The sequence below is a fragment of the Moschus berezovskii genome, chromosome X (genome assembly GCF_049115385.1).
Source record: "Moschus berezovskii isolate FMDL1 chromosome X, NW_MosBer_1.0, whole genome shotgun sequence".
Lineage (NCBI taxonomy): Eukaryota > Metazoa > Chordata > Mammalia > Artiodactyla > Moschidae > Moschus > Moschus berezovskii.
The window spans coordinates 20837461-20857537 of NC_142488.1; the positions used below are offsets into that span (position 1 = coordinate 20837461).

Sequence of the window (20077 nt, forward strand, 5' to 3'; positions counted from 1 at the left end):
CGCGACCCCATGAATCACAGCACGCCAGGCCTCCCTGTCCATCACCAACTCCTGGAGTACACTCAAACTCATGTCCACAGAGTCGGTGATGCCATCCAGCCATCTCATTCTCCGTTGTCCCCTTCTCCTCCCGCCCCCAACCTTTCCCAGCATCAGAGTCTTTTCCAGTGAGTCAACTCATCGCATGAGGTGGCCAAAGTATAGCAGTTTCAGCTTTAGCATCAGTCCCTCCAGTGAACATCCAGGATTGATCTCCTTTAGAATGGACTGGTTGGATCTCCTTGCAGTATAAGGGACTCTCAAGAGTCTTCTCCAACACCACAGTGTAGATCACAATAAACTGTGGAAAATTCTTCAAAAGATGGGAGCACCAGACCACCTGACCTGCCTCTTGAGAAATCTGTATGCAGGTCAGGAAGCAACAATTAGAACTGGACATGGAACAACAGACTGGTTCCAAATAGGAAAAGGAATACGTCAAGGCTGTATATTGTCACCCTGCTTATTTAACTTCTATGCAGAGTACATCATGAGAAACGCTGGGCTGGATGAAGCACAAGCTGGAATCAAGATTGCTGGGAGAAATATCAATAACCTCAGATATGCAGGTGACACCACCCTTATGGCAGAAAGTGAAGAACTGAAGAGCCTCTTGATGAAAGTGAAAGAGGAGAGTGAAAAGGTTGGCTTAACGCTCAACATTCAAAAAATTAAGATCATGGCATCCGGTCCCATCACTTCATGGCAAATAGATGGGGAAACAGTGGAAACCGTGGCTGACTTTATATTTTGGGGCTCCAAATCACTGCATATGGTGACTGCAGCCATGAAATTAAAAGAGGCTTACTCCTTGGAAGGAAGGTTATGACCAACCTGCTGCTGCTGCTGCTAAGTCACTTCAGTCGTGTCTGACTTTGTGTGACCCCATAGACGGAAGCCCACCAGCTCCCCCGTCCCTGGGATTCTCCAGGCAAGAACACTGGAGTGGGTTGCCATTTCCTTCTCCAATGTGTGAAAGTGAAAAGTGAAAGTGAAGTCGCTTAGTCGTGTCCGACCCTTAGCGACCCCATGGACTGCAGCCTACCAGGCTCCTCCATCCATGGGATTTTCTAGGCAAGAGTACTGGAGTGGCTAGCCATTGCCTTCTCCTATGACCACCCTAGACAGCATATTAAAAAGCAGAGACATTACTTTGCCAGCAAAGGTCAGTCTAGTCAAGGCTATGGTTTTTCCAGTAGTCATGTATGGGTGTGAGAGTTGGACTATAAAGAAAGCTGAGCACTGAAGAATTGATGCTTTTGAACTGTGGTGTTGGAGAAGACTCTTGAGAGTCCCTTGGACTGAAGGAGATCCAACAAGTCCATCCTAAAGGGGATCAGTCCTCTGTGTTCATTGGAAGGACTGATGTTGAAGCTGAAACTCTAATACTTTGGCCACGTGATGCAAAGAGCTGACTCATTTGAAAAGACCCTGATGCTGGGAAAGATTGAAGGCAGGAGGAGAAGGGGACGACAGAGGATAAGATGGTTGGATAGCATCATCAACTCAATGGACATGAGTATGGGTAAACTCCGGGAGTTGGTGATGGACAGGGAGGCCTGGTGTGCCGCGGTCCATGGGGTCACAAAGAGTTGGATGCAACTGAGCGACTGAACTGAACTGAACTTACCACACGGGTAGGAGAAGAACCTAGTGAGGTATGTGGTGGGCAGAACAGTTTCCCCAGACTATCTTAATGTAGTTCCTGCAGCCTGCCCAACCCCATTACCTAAAGTGGCCAAAGGAACTTTGCAGATGGAATTAAAGATTCCCAGGTGGGCCTGATGTAGTCACATGGGTCCTTAAAAATGGAACGGGGGCCAGAAGTGAAGGTCAAAGAGAGACACTGATGGGAAAAAAGGCAGGAGAGAGAGAGTGTAGGGCAGCAGTCCCCAACCTTTTTGGCACCAGGGACCAGTTTCATGGAAGACATTTTTTTCCACTGACCGGGGGTGAGGGGATGGTTTGGGGATGATTCAAGCACATTACATTGATTGTGCCCTCTATTTTTATTATTATTACATCAGCTCCACCTCAGATCATCAGGCATTAGATCCTGAAGGTTGGGGACCCCTCATGTCAAGGGACTGATCCAACATGGCTGGCTTTGAAGACGGAGGAAGAGACCCATCAGCCAAGGAATGCAGGCAGCCTCTAGTCGCTAGCAACAGCCCTCCACTGACAGCCAGTGAGAAAATGGAACCCTCAGTCCTACTAGCATCAGGAACTGAATTCTGCTTCTGACTTCAATGAGCTCCAAGCAGATTTTTCCTGAAAGCTTCTAGAAAGGAATTGAGCACTGCTAACGCCTTGATTTTTTAGCCTGCTGAGACCTGTGGTAGACTCCTGACCTACAAAACTGTAAGTTAACACATTTTCTTGTTTTAAGCCTCATGGTTTGTAGCAAATTGTTATGGCAGTTAGTCCTTAAGGAATATCAGCTATTATTGCTATCCTTTTTTGAGACATGAAGGTGATGATTCCCTTTTAGTAGGTGTGGTAACAGGAGAATTTCTTCTCTCATTTCTGACTTGGGTGAATCCTTACAAAGTTAACCAAACTACCCATAGCAGACGGTGTCAGAGGCAGTGGTCAATGCCTCTTCCATGACGTCAGCCTGTTTCAATTAATCACGTGGCCCGGCTCCCAGCTGATGGCTCAAGGATGCCATCTGTGTGATAGTGTGCTGCTGTCTCATCCCATCACTCACATCTAGGCCATCCTTACACCATCGCGAGAGTTCCTATCTCCAGCTAATGCCTCCTTTTCAGAGAGGAGTTGCATGCAGAGTAATGGAAATGTTGAGACATTTTGTGCTCTCTGTCTAAATGTCAGGCTTTGACAACTATTGCTTTCTCACTGTTCTCCCCACATGGGTAATGTCATCATTCCTGACAGCTGAGATTCACTCATCTGTTAGACGGAGCCACCCAGGGATAACCTGCAGCCCTTTGCCTCACAGCAGTGCTTCACAAACCTAGCTGCACATTAAAAGCAGCTGGGAAGATTTTTATAAAACTACTGATAGTCAGGTCCCCTTCTGATCATTTGAACCTGGACTTCTGAGTGTGGGGCTTGGCCATGGACACTTTTCAAAAGTGCTCTGGGTGATTCCAAAGTGAAGTGATGCTGGAGAAACACTGCCTTGGGGCACTTTGCCTTTCATGGCTGAGAGGGGGAGGCCACCTTTTGTACCCAGACAGACGTCTATTTAAGTCTGAGCCCTGCAGAGCTAATGGACAGAGGGTCCACAGTGCAAAGCACTGCCATAGACATGTGGGAAGAGACATCCAAACATCTCTAAGTGGGGACGGTCTTCCCCGCAGCCACCTTCAGTGGTGATTCTGTGCTCTGGGTCATCTGAGAGACAGGAAGGGGCTAGAATTGGTAAGGCAGCGGCATTTCATTCTTTCTTTTGTAAGCTTTATTCAGGGTGCTCATTGTTTTAGCTAAGCAAGAAAACACCATTGACTCTCTCCTCACGATGTGGCACACAAAATGCTACCCAGTTATCTTAGTCAGCTGGGGTTGCTGTAACAAAATAGCATGGACCAGGTAGCTTAAACTACAGACATTTATTATTCACAGTTCTGGAGACTGGAAGGTCCAAGGTCAAGCTGCCAGCCAACGTGATTCTTGATGAGAACTCTCTTCCTAGCTTACAGACGGCTATCTTGCTGTATCTTTAGGTGGCTAAAAAAGGAAGCTCTGACGTCTCTTCTTATGGGGGCACTAATCTCATCATGGGGGCTCTACCCTCATGACCTCATCTAAACCTCCTGCTGCTGCTGCTAAGTCGCTTCAGTCATGTCCGACTCTGTGCAACCCCATAGATGTTAGCCAAACAGGCTCCCCCATCCCTGGGATTCTCCAGGCAAGAACACTGGAGTGGGTTGCCATTTCCTTCTCCAATGCATGAAAGTGAAAAGTGAAAGTGAAATCACTCAGTCGTGTCCGACTCTTAGCGACCCCATGGATTGCAGCCCACCAGGCTCCTCTGTCCATGGGATTTTCCAGGCAAGACTACTGGAGTGGGTTGCCATTGCCTTCTAAACCTAATCACCTCCAAATACCGTCACACTGGGGACTAGGGGCTTCAACACGTGACCTGTAGGGGAACACATTTAGTCCATAGCACCATACAACTTTCTGGGACTCTATAAATTGATCATTGTCCTATGAGTACCCCGAGGAGCCAAATAACTGAAGATTTTTTATTGAAGTATAGTTGATTTATAATATTGTGTTAGTTTCAGGTATATAGCAAAGTGATACAGTTATTACAAGATACTCAGTATAATTCCCTTTGCTATACAGTAAATCCTTGTTGCTTATCTATTTTATGTATAAGTAATTTGCATCTGTTAATTCCATCCTCCTATCGCCGAAGAATTGATGCTTTTGAACTGTGGTGCTGGAGAAGACTCTTGAGAGTCCCTTGGACTTCAAGGAGATCCAACCAGTCCATTCTAAAGGAGATCAATCCTGGGTGTTCATTGGAAGGACTGATGCTAAAACTGAAACTCCAGTTCTTTGGCCACCTGATGCAAAGAACTGACTCATTGGAAAAGACCCTGATGCTGGGAAGGATTGGGGGTGGGAGGAGATGGGGATGACAGAGAATGAGATGGCTGGATGGCATCACCGACTCGATGGACATGAGTTTGAGTAAACTCCAGGAGTTGGTGATGGACAGGGAAGCCTGGAATGCTGCAGTCCATGGGGTCACAAAGAGTCAGACATGACTGAGTGACTGAACTGAACTGAGCACACTTTTTTCCATAGTGGCAATCTACATTCCTACCAACAGTGTAGGAGGATTCCCTTTTCTCCACATCCTCTCCAGCATTTAGTATATGTAGTCTTTGTGATGATGGCCATTTTGACTGGTGTGAGATAATACCTGATCATGGTCTTGAGTTGCGTTTCTCTAATAAGTGACAGTGAGCATTTTTTTCACATGCCTGTTGGCCATCTGTATGTCTTCTTTGGAGAAGTGTATATTTGGCTGTCTGTTTCTGCCCATTTTCTGATTTGGTTGTTTGGTTTTCTGATGTTGAGTTGTATGAGCTGTTTGTGTATCTTGGATATTAACTTGTTGGCTGCATCATTTGCAAATATTTTTTTCCCATTCCATATTCTCTCTTTTCCTTTTGTTGATGGTTTCCTTTCCTCTACAAAAGACTTTAAGTTTGATTAGGACCTATTTGTTTATTTTTTAATATCTTTTAAAACTTTATATTTTGTATTGAGGTATAGCCATTTAACAGTGTTGTGATAGTTTCAGGTGAACTGCAAAGGGACTTAGCCATACATATACATGTATCCATTCTCCCCCAAACTCCCCTCCCATCCAGGCTGCATATAACATAGAGCAGAGTTCCATGTGCTATACTGTAGGTCCTTGTTGGTTATCCATTTAAAATATAGCAGTATGTATATTTCCATCCCAAACTCCCTAACTATCCCTTCCCCTGATTCTTCCCCCTGGCAATCATAAATTCATTCTCTAAATCTGTGAGTCTCTCTTTTGTAAATTCATTTGTATCATTTCTTTTTAGATTCTGCATATAAGAGATGTCATATGATATTGCTCCTTTTCAGTCTAACTTACTTCATTCAGTATGACAGTCTATAGGTCCATCCATGTTGTTGCAAATGACATTATTTCATTCTTTTCAATGACTGAGTAGTATTCCACTGTGTATATACATATACGTGTGTGTGTGTGTGTGTGTGTGTGTGTGTGTGTGTATCACATATTCTTTATCCATTTCTCTGATGATGGACATTTAGGTTGCTTCCATGTCTTCACTATGATAAACAGTGCTGCAAAGAACCTTGCGGTACATGTATCCTTTCAGATCATGTTTTTCTCCAGATATATGCTCAGGAATGGGATTGTCGGGTTGTATCATAGCTCTATTTTTAGTTTTTTAAGAAACTTGTATATATTTTTCCATAGTGACTGTACCAACTTACATTCACACCAACAGTGTAGGAGCTTTCCCTTTCCTTGATGGGTCCAATCTAATCACATGAATCCTTAAAAGGAAAGAAACTTCTCAGACTTGAGGCAGAAAAGATGCTGCACCATCACCAGAATGAAGATGGAGAAAGCAGCATGGTGAGGGAAGCAAATTGCCTTTAGAAGCTGAGAGAGGTTGCTGGTTGACAGTCAGCGAGGACATGGAGACCTCAACCCTGTAACTGTAAAAAACTGGCTTCTGCCAATGACTTAAATACGACTAAAAGTGGTTTCTCCTCCAGAACCTCTGGAAGAGAACTCAGGCAGGGCAACAATCAAAGTCAATGTCACTAAAATTGCTTAACACAAAACACAAGTTGAAAGATGAAAAACCTATCAAGTTAGGTGGTCAATTTACTCGTGGAAGATTTAGCCTGACTGTTGACTTGCCAAAGATGAGTTGTGATGGTGACAACTTAGATGATGTTCCTTTCTACAAAGTAAAAGGGGACCCCCATGGGCATCAGAAATTATTATGCCTGGCCAGCCCTGTTGTAAAAAAATGACACATAGCTTGACTATTGCCAAAAATGTTCAAAATGAAATGCGTATTTGGAAAAAGAGAAGTTTAACTATCATCAAGACAATCATCAAGACATTTTCTCCTGTCATAGATGTATGAGGGCAGTTGGGACTTGTGAGCAATTTATCTTAGTCATTTCCTCTGTCAGTTCAGTTCAGTTCGGTCGCTCAGTCATGTCCAACTCTTTGCGACCCCATGAATCACAGCACGCCACGCCTCCCTGTCCATCACCAAATCCCGGAGTTCACTCAAACTCATGTCCATCAAGTCGGTGATGCCATCCAGCCATCTCATTCTCTGTCGTCCCCTTCTCCTCCTGCCCCCAATTCTTCCCAGCATCAGACTCTTTTCCAGTGAGTCAGCTCGTCGCATGAGTTAGGCTAAACAGCCAGGCACATCCACAGTCTTAATGCTCTTCTCAATTTCCCAGCCACAGACTTCTAGCCAGGAGTCTCATTAGGAAATGCCTACATTTTAGAATCATGGCAACATTATTTAAAAGGCTTCTGTCTGGGCATATTTTATTAACTCCAACAATAGAAACCATCTGTGTTCACCTTAAACACTTATTGCAGTTATTTATTGAATAGCTCACAGAATTAACAGGAAGGTTTGGAGAATCGGATCTTCTCTGATGGCTCAGATCCACCTGCCAACACAGGGGACCCAGGTTCGATCCCTGAGTTGGGAAGATTCCCTGGAGAAAGAAATGGCAACCCACTCCAGTATTCTTGCCTGGGAAATCCCATGGACAGAGGAGCCTGGCAGGCTACAATCCATGGGATCGCAAAAGAGTCAGACACAACTTAGCAACTAAACAACAACAATGATTGGAGAATCAGCTCTGACAATGGGTACTCAACTAGGGAAGCCAAGCAGTTGGATCCACTGCTAAGATTACATCATAGGAAGAGTTGATTAAAGAAGTCACCTCTGAACCACCAATGTTGCCCACCCACCCCCGACTGTCACCTGTGGAGGTCAGTTACTGTGGCTGCAGATGTCAAGACTTCTGAACTATTCCCTATTATCTCCAGATCCAAAATCCCAAGTAGAGGAATTTCATTTTTCTCAGCTCAGATAACATGCAAAAAATTCTAGTCACCAAGGGTTAGAAAAAGCGCATAATAGAGTTTCCTCAGTAGGAGGCAGGACTGTTCTTCCCTCCAAGACTTACACTGTGGGCAGTTTCCTCGACATAGAAAAGGGTGCCAAGTAGACAGAGCTGTCTACCCCTCTAGCTGTCCAATATCTCAGAAGATTCGTCTTCTCATACATCTGTTTTCTTAAGTGTTGCCACTTCAAATAATCCAACATACTCTATTCCCAAAGAAAATATCCTACTATTTCATCAGTCACTTCTTCTAGCCCTCACCCAGGGCATCTGAGGAATATCTGTTTCTCTCATAATCCCTTCTCAACCGTCATCACACTCTGTGCAACGGTGAAGTAAAGGAAAAGAAAACAAAAGGCGATCCATTTAAAATATGTAAATAGGGACTCCACCTTCCACTGTGGGAGGAGATGGCAGGGTGGGGGCGGGTAGAGGTTCTATCCCTGGTTGGGGAACTAAGATACCACATGCCATGGGGTTCAGCTAAAAAGTAAAAAAATAATAAAATAAGATGTGTAAATAAACATGTGGCACAGTGAGGAAGAGAATCTTTAGCGAATCTATGGTCCTTGTTTGTGCACCTGATGATGCAGTATTTATGACTACCTTCGGCCATTCCTCCTTCATGGTCCCATTATATTCTGCCCCACCTGGGCTGACTGCAGTGGTGTGCTGGTAAGGTTTAACCAGATCTCTGAAAAGAAAGATATTCATTACAAATTTTACTGATGTAAAGGATGATTAGCACATACTTTAATAATAAAATCTACAATGCTCTTTATTATAAACTCCACATAGCCAATTGATTGTCAAAGGTTGAGGGTTTTGGAAACATCACTATGAACAAAGCTAGTGGAAGTGATGGAATTCCAGTTGATCTATTTCAAATCCTAAAAGATGATGCTGTGAAAGTGCTGGACTGAATATACCAGTAGATTTGGAAAACTCAGCAGTGGCCACAGGAATGGAAAGATCAGTTTTCATTCCCATCCCAAAGAAAGGCAATACCAAAGAATGCTCAAATTACCACACAATTACACTCATCTCACACGCTAGTAAAGTAATGCTTAAAATTCTCCAAGCCAGGCTTCAGCAATACATGAACCGTGAACTTCCAGATGTTTAAGGTGGTTTTAGAAAAGGCAGAGGAACCAGTTCAAATTGCCAACATCTGCTGGATCACCAACAAAGCAAGAGAGTTCCAGAAAAATATCTATTTCTGCTTTATTGACTATGCCAAAGCCTTTGACTGTGTGGATCACAATAAACTGTGGGAAGTCCTTCAAGAGATGGGAATACCAGACCATCTGACATGTCTCTTGACAAATCTGTATGCAGGTCAGAAAGCAACAGTTATAACTGGACATGGAACAACAGACTGGTTCCAAATTGGGAAAGGGGCACATCAAAGTTGTATATTGTCACCATGCTTATTTAACTTATATGCAGAGTACATCATGAGGGACACTGGGCTGGAAGAAGCACAAGCTGGAATCAAAATTGCCAGGAGAAATATCAATAACCTCATATATGCAGATGACACCACCCTTATGGCAGAAAGTGAAGAAGAACTAAAGAACCTCTTGATGAAAGTGAAAGAGGAAAGTAAAAAAAGCTCAACATTCAGAAAACTAAGATCATGACATCTGGTCCCATCACTTCATGGCAAATAGATGGGGAAACAGTGGCTGACTTTATATTTTGGGGCTCCAAAATCACTGCAGATGGTGACTGCAGCCATGAAATTAAAAGACGTTCACTCCTTGGAAGGAAAGTTATGACCAACCTAGACCACATACTAAAAAGCAGAGAAGTTACTTTGCCTACAAAGGTCCATCTAGTCAAGGCTATCGTTTTTCCAGTAGTCATGTATGGATGTGAGAGTTGGACTACAAAGAAAGCTGAGTGCCGAAGGATTGATACTTTTGAAGTGTGGTGTTGGAGAAGACTCTTGAGAGTCCCTTGGACTGCAAAGAGATCCAACCAGTCCATCCTAAAGGAGATCGGTCCTGAGTGTTCATTGGAAGGACTGATGTTGAAGCTGAAACTCCAATACTTTGGCCACCAGATGCAAAGAGCTGCCTCATTTGAAAAGACCCTGATGCTGGGAAAGATTGAGGGCAGGAGGAGAAGGGGACAACAGAGGATGAGATGATTGGATGGCATCACCGACTCAATGGAGATGAGCTTGAGTAGACTCCGGGAGTTGATGATGGACAGGGAGGCCTGGTGTGCTGGTCCATGGGGTCATGAAGAGTCAGACATTACTGAGTGACTGAACTGAACTGAACTGAACTGAGGGTTTTGTGGTAGAGCAGTTGTTGTCTGTCTTCTGTTGTAGTTTTTACCAACCTATGGTCACAATTCAACCTTGATTGGACAAAACCAGACTAGGAATAAAGGCTTGGGTATTGTCTGATTCAGTCAGGAAGTTGCTTGAGTAGTTAACTAATGAGTGTTGTTCTGACATGGATGTTGGTTTATCATTCTGTTCACATTAATAAGTGAGATGGAAGTGAAGAATGAAGATACATAACAAAACTTCACTCATTAATCAATGACGTGAACGACTGCTTTACTAGATCAGATAAGTTTTGAAATACTGGAAGATTATTTCGTCAACTTTCAGTGTGCGTGTATGGATTATCTTGACTAGTGCAAAACAGCATAAATATAAAAGTTAATAATAAGACACAAAAGCAAAACTTAATTATAATTTAATTTCTTGGTAATATGAAGGTGGCTGATTTTTAAAAATTAGTTCATATATCCATAGATGAACATGACTTATTGCTGGAATGAATCAGGGTTCAGCAACAATTAAAGAATTTGTTCCTATTTTTTCATTGTTAAAGATATGAGTTCCGAATCTTGCTGATGTAAGTATATAGGAATGGAGGAGTTTTACTTTCCCAGTGACACTCAATTTGTTGAACTCTTTCCAAGTATGTGCTAAATGTTATGTGGTGATCTATCAACAAAAATTATTTTTGATAATGTACCGGCACCCAGCTCTCAGGATTTTCAATTTTGTTAAAAGCAAAAGCTTAAAGCTATATAACTTGAGAAATTGTTGTTTACACTTTGCATCATTTACTGTCTTCATTTCTGAAAGTATACTAAAAATATATTTTAATGACTTAGAACAACTAGTAAAATTAATAGTTGTGTTATTTCTCCAACAGGCATCTCATTTAGCCTTTAAACTTAGAAAAGTTTAACATGTTCTTCTATTTGTCGCCATACTATAAAATACTTTTATATTGGCACATGCTTTAATTATCTTTTTATTTAAAGCTTGGAACTGCAGCTTTAGCCCATTAGAGTTAAAGTGTCTGCCATACTCTGTAAGTGGGAAAGCCCATCCTCATTGTCAAATCAGTTAGTCAAATCAGACTTGTGCCTGTCTTTTTTCACGTGACACCTCATGTTGACTCGGGCTTCTTCCAGTGTGGTGGTCTCAAGGTAGTTGCTCTTCTGACAGGGCAGCTGCCTTCTAAGAGGCAGGAAGTGCCCGACCAGTTAAGAGGTACACATAGAACTGGTATGGCATCACTTCTTCCCTATTCTATTGATCAGAGTAGTCACTGGGCCCACCCAGATTCAAGGCAGTGGAGAAACAGACTCTACCTCTTACTGGGGTAGTTGCAGGATCACATTTGAGAACAACATTGGGATGGGAAATAGCATTGCAACTATCTTTGGAAAATAAAATCTGCCACAATTTCTGAGAATATATGTCATCAATATTCAGGAACTGAAGAAACAACCCAGAGATGGGTTCAGTGTCCCATAGGCATCACCATGAGGTGGACTCCTGTCCAAAATCCTTTATCTTCCCACAAGTCTAACTGGTGAGCCACAGTAATTTTCCAGGTTCTCAGGAATTAGTGTTATCTTAGATTCAGCATCCAGTAATACCCCCAGATGTATATGATTTCCTTTCCCCAGAGTGTATTTACTGTGGTAAACGATGAAGTCTGTCTAAAGTGAGCTAGAAAGATCCAGGAGATACTGGAAAAGTCTTTGCAGGGTTCCTTCTTGGTGCATGCAGTCTCTCCTTCGTTCAGGGAGCTCTGGTCTGGGAGCTGGGTGACTCCGATTTTAGACCTCGGTGAGAGGTCTCAACTCAGTCATTATATTTAGGGGCACATGTCTAACCTGTGTTAACCAGAGTTTGTTGTTGTCAAAGTCAAATGGGGACTCTGTAGACTACCCATGACCTTCAGATCTGGCAATCCATGGGTCAATCCCAATCAGATCTATCAATCCCATAATAACCATGGTCATCTTGCTGCTTGTTAAGTAGTGCCCCTTGACCTCTTGATTTTAGGACACATTGATATCAGCTAGCCTGTTTCTACATGTGATCGCCTGTCAGTCAGTCTGGCTCTGAGAAGAGCACACTCCTCACCAACTAATTTCTTAAAGCCATGGGGAAGACTGTCTTCTGAGTGGTTCTCAAGTGATATTAGTGGAAAACACACAAAAGAATGAACTTCAGCTTTATTATGTACATAAGTCTTTAGAATCCTTGCAGATCCTTGCATCTCAACCTCATTCAAGATGAGTCCCAACTGAATCCAGAGTTTGGTCAAGCAACCAAGTAAACTATTATAATGACTATCAGCTTCTTGAGCTAGCCTGCTGGATCCAGAATCACCATGCCCCACACTGTATGAAAAGATGGGACTGAAAACTAAAAACAGCCACCATTCGAAAGGGTTGTAGAGGAAGTGATGTCCTCATGCGAAAGCTCTGAGGCTTTCTAACAGTTTCTGTTAGAACATGCCCCATGCTCCATTGGGGAACCCTGAACTGAGGGGTCATTCAGAAAAGAGACTTGAGCCGAAGGGGGTCTGCTGATGACCGGCTAGAGTTATGGAGGGCACCTCGGAGAGTTGGGGAGGGCTCGGAGGTGGGACCTGAATAGGAGATATGCAAAGCCATGAGGGGATTGAAGCACAAATGAGAGTGTGTGGTGGCCTGGGCTTCTTGTGGTGAATGAATGTGTTTTGGACATAATGAGATGAGTCCTGGTGATCCTGAGGCAAGTAAGAGTAGGGGATATGAATGAGGAGAGAGTAGGAGAGATGGGCACTTAGAGCTGCTTGCCTTGTCTCTCCTACCCGGAGAGAAATGATTCCCCTTTGCGAGGGAGGGTTTCACTCTTGATGCTGCCAAGTAGAGCTGTGGCAGTCCAAGGAGGAGCACATCTTTAATGAGGACATTATTCCTGGTGACCCTAGATGAGTAGTTTGCCAGTTTGCCAATGGCTGCTACAGTCCCACCCCTTAACACTGCCTTCAGACCCAACTAGGAAAAATAACTCCCTTCAGAGAGCCTCCATTTCCCTAAGGCTATTTGTTAAAACTCATGCCCAAATACCAATTTCTGTGTGAGTCTAGTTTATGATTCTAAGCAGTAGATACTGACCCATCACTGGAAGGATGCTGATATTTCATATATTCATTTGGAAGGCTGGAGAAACTGGCTTGGAGAAACAGTAAGAGAAAAATAGGTGAGCATGACAGAAAAACACGCCATAAAAAAGTTTGGTCAGAACACCAGTGTACCACTGTCCTGTCCTGAACCTTGCCTCAGCCACTGCCACCATTAGACTGGATGAGCTACTACTGTTAATCTAGAATGATTTCTAAATCAATTCTAAATTGTTCACTGCTCCCTTTTCCATATTCAAATGACCTGCCTTCACACATGTGCCCATGCTCTAGCTCACCATGGAAGCAAGTATCCATCCTTTCTGTGCGGGGAGGTGGGGAGAGATTCAGAATGACTGCAGTTCTAAACAGAAGAACTGGATATGGTTGTTGATCAAAAAGGAAAATCTATTTCCAGTAAGTAACTTGCAGATTTCATATTCATTTCCATGGAATAGCTGTTTTAGTAGTCAAAATAAACTTCAGCTTTCAAATCCTGAAAGATGATGCTGTGAAAGTGCTGCACTCATATGCCAGTAGATTTGGAAAACTCAGCAGTGGCCACAGGACTGGAAAAGGTCAGTTTTCATTCCAATCCCAAAGAAAGGCAATACTAAAGAATGCTCAAACTACCACACAATTGCACTCATCTCACATGCTAGTAAAGTAATGCTCAAAATTCTCCAAGCCAGGCTTCAGCAGTATGTGAACCGTGAACTTCCAAATGTTCAAGCTGGTTTTAGGAAAGGCAGAGGCACCAGAGATCAAATTGCCAACATCCGCTGGATCATGGAGAAAGCAAGAGAGTTCCAGAAAAACATCTATTTCTGCTTCATTGACTATGCCAAAGCCTTTGACTGTGTGGATCACAATAAACTGTGGAACATTCTGAAAGAGATGGGAATCCCAGACCACCTGACCTGCCTCTTGAGAAACCTGTATGCAGGTCAGGAAGCAACAGTCAGAACTGTACATGGAACAACAGACTGGTTCCAAATAGGAAAAGGAGTACGTCAAGGCTGTATATTGTCACCTTACTTATTTAACTTCTATGCAGAGTACATCATGAGGAACGCTGGGCTGGAAGAAGCACAAGCTGGAATCAAGATTGCTGGGAGAAATATCAATAATCTCAGATATGCAGATGACACCACCCTTATGGCAGAAAGTGAAGAGGAACTCAAAAGCCTCTTGATGAAAGTGAAAGAGGAGAGTGAAAATGTTGGCTTGAAGCTCAACATTCAGAAAACAAAGATCATGGCATCTGGTCCCATCACTTCATGGCAAATAGATGGGGAAACAGTGGCTGACTTTATTTTTCTGGGCTCCAAAATCACGCAGATAGTGATTGCAGCCATGAAATTAGAAGATGCTTACTCCTTGAAAGGAGCGTTATGACCAACCTAGATAGTATATTAAAAAGCAGAGACATTACTTTGCCAACAAAGGTCCGTCTACTCAAGGCTATGGTTTTTCCCGTGGTCATGTATGGATGTGAGAATTGGACTATAAAGAGAGCTGAGCGCCAAAGGATTGATGCTTTTGAACTGTGGTGTTGGAGAAGACTCTTGAGAGTCCTTGGACTGCAAGGAGATCCAACCAGTCCATTCTAAAGGAGATCTATCCTGGGTGTTCATTGGAAGGACTGATGTTGAAGCTGAAACTCCAATACTTTGGCCACCTGATGCGAAGAGCTGACTCATTTGAAAAGACCCTGATGCTGGGAAAGATTGAGGGCGGGAGGAGAAGGGGATTACAGAGGATGAGATAGTTGGATGGCATCACCGACTCAGTGAACATTGGTTTGGATGGACTCCGGGAGTTGCTGAGGGACAGGGAGGCCTGGCGTGCTGCAATTAATGGGGTTGCTCAGACACTACTGAGCGACTGAACTGAACTGATCTGATGGGTAACAAAACCCCCAAAGGACAAGAAAGTGGTTTTCTTTTCTCCCCTCTGAAATGTCAGCAACCCAAGTCTACTGTGGTGGCTCTGTGGACCTAGGTTCCTAATAACACACAGCTTCCACTTCATGGTCCAAGGTGGCCACTCCTGCTCCAACCGTTACATTTGCATTGCAGCTAGAAGAAAGAGGAAAAGGGAGAGAAAGAAGTAGCTGACCTCTCCCTTCAGGGTCGCTCACCACAAATTGTATACACTGTTTTGTTTAATGACCTTTAGCAGAATTTAGTCACAGGGCTACTGTGAGCTGCAAGAGGAGTAGTTGTGCAGCTAGTTATAATTCAGAGGTTTTATTACTGAGGAAGAAGAGGGAAAGTGAATATCAATGGACACCTAGATCTCTCTGCCACTTTTGCAACATTTTTACATTTATAGCGGTGAAACTACTTTTGCCCTTTTCTATGCTCCAATCACCCCCAACTCACCGTGGCAGGGAATCCACCCAATGGAAGTGACTTGTTTGCTGCCCTTCAGCCTCAGGACATCCCAGGACATCATAGAGTGACTTACTCAGCTGCATTTCTGTTGCTGGCACTTTCATTTCCTCTTCCTTCTTGATGCTTTTAATACCATTTTCACTGCAGAGCCTAGCAGGCTACCAAATAATTGGTATCGATTACACGTTATGTTCAAGTTGTCTTTCTCTTTTGCTCTTTTTATCAATTCATTCAAGAGTGCTTTCTTATTAAAGTGATACTTAAGCCCCAAGTCGTGTTCAGTTTTGCAATGACTTACATAAACAAGACTGACAGTCTTGGGTGCTCAGGAGCCGTGGGGTTTAACCATGAGCTTTCAAAAACTCCTAATAGATGAAAACATGCTGATTTTATAGAAAAGGGAAATCTGGGTCTGACCAACAGTTTTTTCTAGGGACATATCTATTTTAAAAATAAAAACAAGCCCTCATAGTGAGTATGTTAATTGTATATGGAGAGCAAGTATCATTAACCATGTAATATTTATATTTGTATAGGTATATTTATTTATATAGAACTATACTACTATAGATAGATACTTCTCTGGCTTTATGGCTATAACATTATGATGAAAATGTAGTTTGAAAAATATAGGGGGGTGGGGGTATTTGTGAACTTGACATAGGATGCCCTGTAGAATTTGTAGTTGTTAATTTATTTTCATCATCAATATTGTTTCAAAATGGTTACCCTTGTAGGAAAAGAAACAAGGATGCGACTTACCTATCCAGAAGATGGTTCCCCTTCATTTGTTATGAGAAAATACCAGGAATAATTCACTTCCTGAATCAATGTTGTATATTTATCTGGTCACATCTTCAGTAGAAAATGTTTGTGGTCTACAGTAAGAATTTCATTTTTGTCCTTTTGTACATAGAAGCTCTAACAGGACCTGTGTCTCACCCGTATCTTACTGGCTCCCACATTTCATTACATGACCTAGCTTCCAGCCTGCCAATCACCACATTCCTTGGTAGTGGGGAGGGTGCTTCCCCCATCTGCAAACGGTACTTTGCCAGCTGGTGGTTAGTTGTTCTTTGTTCAGTCATAAGTCATGTCCAACTCTTTGTGACCCCATGGGCTGCAGTACACCAGGCTTCCCACCTGGAGTTTGCTATAACTCACATCCATTGTGTCTATGATGCCATCCAACCACCAATAGGCAGCTCTCAATCAGTGATGGACGGGAAGTGGCATATAAATAGCCCAGCTCTCACTCGAGCTCAGACCACTCTGGAGTATGTGTTCTATTCAGACTCCCAGAGCTTCCCCATCGCTGGGTAAACTCCAGTTACCCATCATTAGAACTAGCTTCACCACCTCTCTTCAGCTGCCTCTCCTGCCTTACTTATTTCATCTTCCCAGCCCCTGCTGATATTTCCTTCCCTACCCAAATGAGCTTGTTGTTGTTGTTTAGTCGCATGCAACTCTTTTGTGACCCCAGGGACCATAACCCCTCAGGCTCCTCTGTCCATGGGATTTCCCAGACAAGAATACTGGAGTGGGTTGCCATTTCCTTTTCCAGGGGATCTTCCCCACTCAGGGATCAAACCCATGTCTCTTGTGTTGGCAGGTGGGTTCTTTACCACTGAGTCACCAGGGAAGCCCACCCAAAAAAAGCTACCTTTTTTGAGTAGACTTGTCTCAGAGTGTGCTTCTGGGAAAATTAAAAAAAAAAAAAAACACACAGAAGCAAACAAAAAAGAAATGTTTCTTGATGTGCTGATTGCCCTTGAGGAATCTGGATTGTGGGGGATTTTAATTAAATCAAAATGAATTGAAGCATGACTTCAATCACTAGATAGGTAGATTCATTTTAAGTCATTGTTGGTAATTTTTTCCCTATACTTTCTCTCTCCATATACTCAATCAAATATGGCCCTTGTCAATATTATCCTTAAACCATACTCATCAAAACTGTGGAAGTGTCTGAGTGAAGGAAGGGACTCCACACTGCAGTATTGTTTCCTCCCACAGGGCCTGGCCCTGTACTGGATGGAGGCTCATTGCCTGTTAATTGGGTTGTAGGTTTTATTTTGAAAACATATGCAGCATTTTAAGTGACTGTTTCTCTTTCTGATAGAGTATCCAGGATTGAAATGCCAATCAGCCTGAGCTCAGAGACCAACCTCTTAACGGTGCAAAAGCCTCAATACTTGCCCCTGAAAGCTAAAAGCAGGAGAAAAGGCTGCTTGGGAGCCACTCAGCAGGCTAGGGCTGAGTTAATCTTGCTAGAGTAAGGAAAGCAAATAAGGGATTAAGAAAGGACTGGGGCCTGAGTCACCTCAGGGCAGTTCCAGGTCACATGTGCATTTGAGACTATGTGACATTTAGATGTCTCAGGTCACCTCAAGCCAGATTATCTTTTAGTCCTTGCTTGGCTTTGCCACATACACTTGGAAGGTCTCACACATCCTCCTTAATACCCTTCAGAAGAAAATAGATGATGAGTGTTCGATTGTGCATGAAAGAGATCGGCTTCTGCTGCTCAGCCAGACCGCAGAGAAGCCATGGAATCTTATTCCGTGACCTCGGCTCTAAAGCAAGTACACTCAATCTCCCCTCCTTTCCCCTCTCTCCCTTTCTCATGTTTTTTCTCTCTCTCCCCCTTTACCTCCTACACACCTTTCTCTTTACTGCCTCTTATGCAGCAAGATAAGTCTGAAGTTTAAAAGCAGACGTGCTCTGTCTTTGTTTGAGTGAAGTCATATGACACCAGGGCCACGCCCCCCGGCCTCCCAGTCAGTCTCCCCAGCTCCCACCTTTCTTGGACCCGCTGACCTTGGGTCTGGGTCTATGTTGAGTTCCTAGTACATCAACAATCAGGTCGAAGGCAATCAAGTCTCCAAGAGAGAAGGCAGTCATTCTGAAAATCTGAATCCCAGAGCCACAGCTAGTGATTTCTGCTTATTGACTGGGATGAGAAGTTGGCACATAACCATGGTTCTGAGGATGAGAGACTGTTACATAACCATCCTTTGGCGGAGACAGTGAGGTCACATGTTCGCCCATCTAATCGCTGATCAGGGACATGTTTGATTGCAGATAATGTGCTTGCTGGCCCACAACTTAATTACTGAATGTCTGAATCAACAAAGCTTTCAGATGTAGGTCTGGCCTAATGGTACATCTATTAGAGACCATCGCCTCCACTCGGCTCCTCAACGAAAGGTCTGGGGGATACCAGGCCACTGCCAGTGCTGTGCCCAGTGACCTCTCATAAACAAACATGCCAGTTCCCACTGTTTATTTTCCAGCCAGCAATAGGCATTATTGTTTAGACCCAGAGTCAGATGGAATGAAAGACTCCAGGGTGGCAGATACTGGTAAAGCCTCTGGTGGAAGCATGCTCTCCAAGGAAAGTAATGCCACAGTCATTTTGGTTTAGAATCTGCAGCTGGAGGCTAGTAATCCAGATGGGAAGATTCCAGAGCCACAGAAAGGGGAGGGTTCCTTTCTGTGGCTCTGGAAAAGAAAATATGTTGGGAGAAGTCTAGGAAAATAAGCAAGGAGTGAAGTAGGGTCACAATGTTGAATCTATAGGTTGGTGGTTCCGGAAGTTCACCTGGATTTAACTACAGAGTTTGGAGTCTACCACTGGGTCTCTCAGGCTTCCCAGGTGGCTCAGAGGTAAAGAATCCACCTACTAATGCAGGAGATGTGGGTTTGATCCTTGGGTCGGGAAGATCCCCTGGAAAATGAAATGGCAACCCACTCCAGTATCCTTACCTTGGAAATCCCATGGACAGAGGAGCCTGGTGGGCTACAGTCTATGGGGTTGCAAAGAATCAGACACGACCAAGAGACTAAGTACCCACATACGAACTGGGTCTGTCATTTAGGGACATCTCTTCTGGCTGTTTCCTCCTTGCGAATTCCCCACTGTGGGTGTGGGTTTGTGTGTGGTTTGCCTGGATTCCAAGTGGAGCACCCTGCGTCTCCCTCCTCAACCATTGTCATCAACCATGATGCCTGCCTGGCAGTGACTTTGAGATTTGGAAAATACTAGGTTGGGGATGGGGTGTTTTGGGAGTGTTTTGAGATTTAAAGAATTGTGGTCTATGCACAATTGTTATTAATCACTAGAGATGACTATGCCTGTTTCCTTGCCTGCAAGTTTAAATAAATGCAACATACCATTTTCAAGAAATTATAATAAAGCTGGATCCCCCCAGATGATTTTAGAACACTAGACAAAGGCCTAATTTCCAATACCAAGCAGAAATGTCCATGACCTGGTGGGTGTCCAGCCCCGTAGAAGCGCGTCGAGAAGGGTGAGAACTGCTGAGCCCCAAGATCTTTGTGCATGTGGCTGGAGCCAGAAGACACAGTAGAAAGCGAAAAAAACAAAGCTATAAATAAATCTCCAAACCTTCCCCGTTTTTGTTTTTTTGGTTGTTTTTGTGGGGTTTTGTTTTGTTTTTGCCTAAAGCCTGCCATTAGCTGTGAGCCAGCGGGACTTGTGTGGGCTGGTGGATTGAATGTCGTGTGTGA

General features: G+C 43.5%; 1 long non-coding RNA gene across 1 annotated transcript in view; it reads left to right on the forward strand.

Moving 5' to 3' along the window:
- The first annotated feature begins 2100 nt into the window (after nucleotides 1-2100).
- Nucleotides 2101-20077, forward strand: part of LOC129564387 (uncharacterized) — a 69161-nt gene continuing 51184 nt past the window's right edge. The window contains exon 1 of the long non-coding RNA XR_008687488.1: nucleotides 2101-2400. This is a non-coding gene — a long non-coding RNA (uncharacterized LOC129564387). The remainder of the gene's footprint in view (nucleotides 2401-20077) is intronic.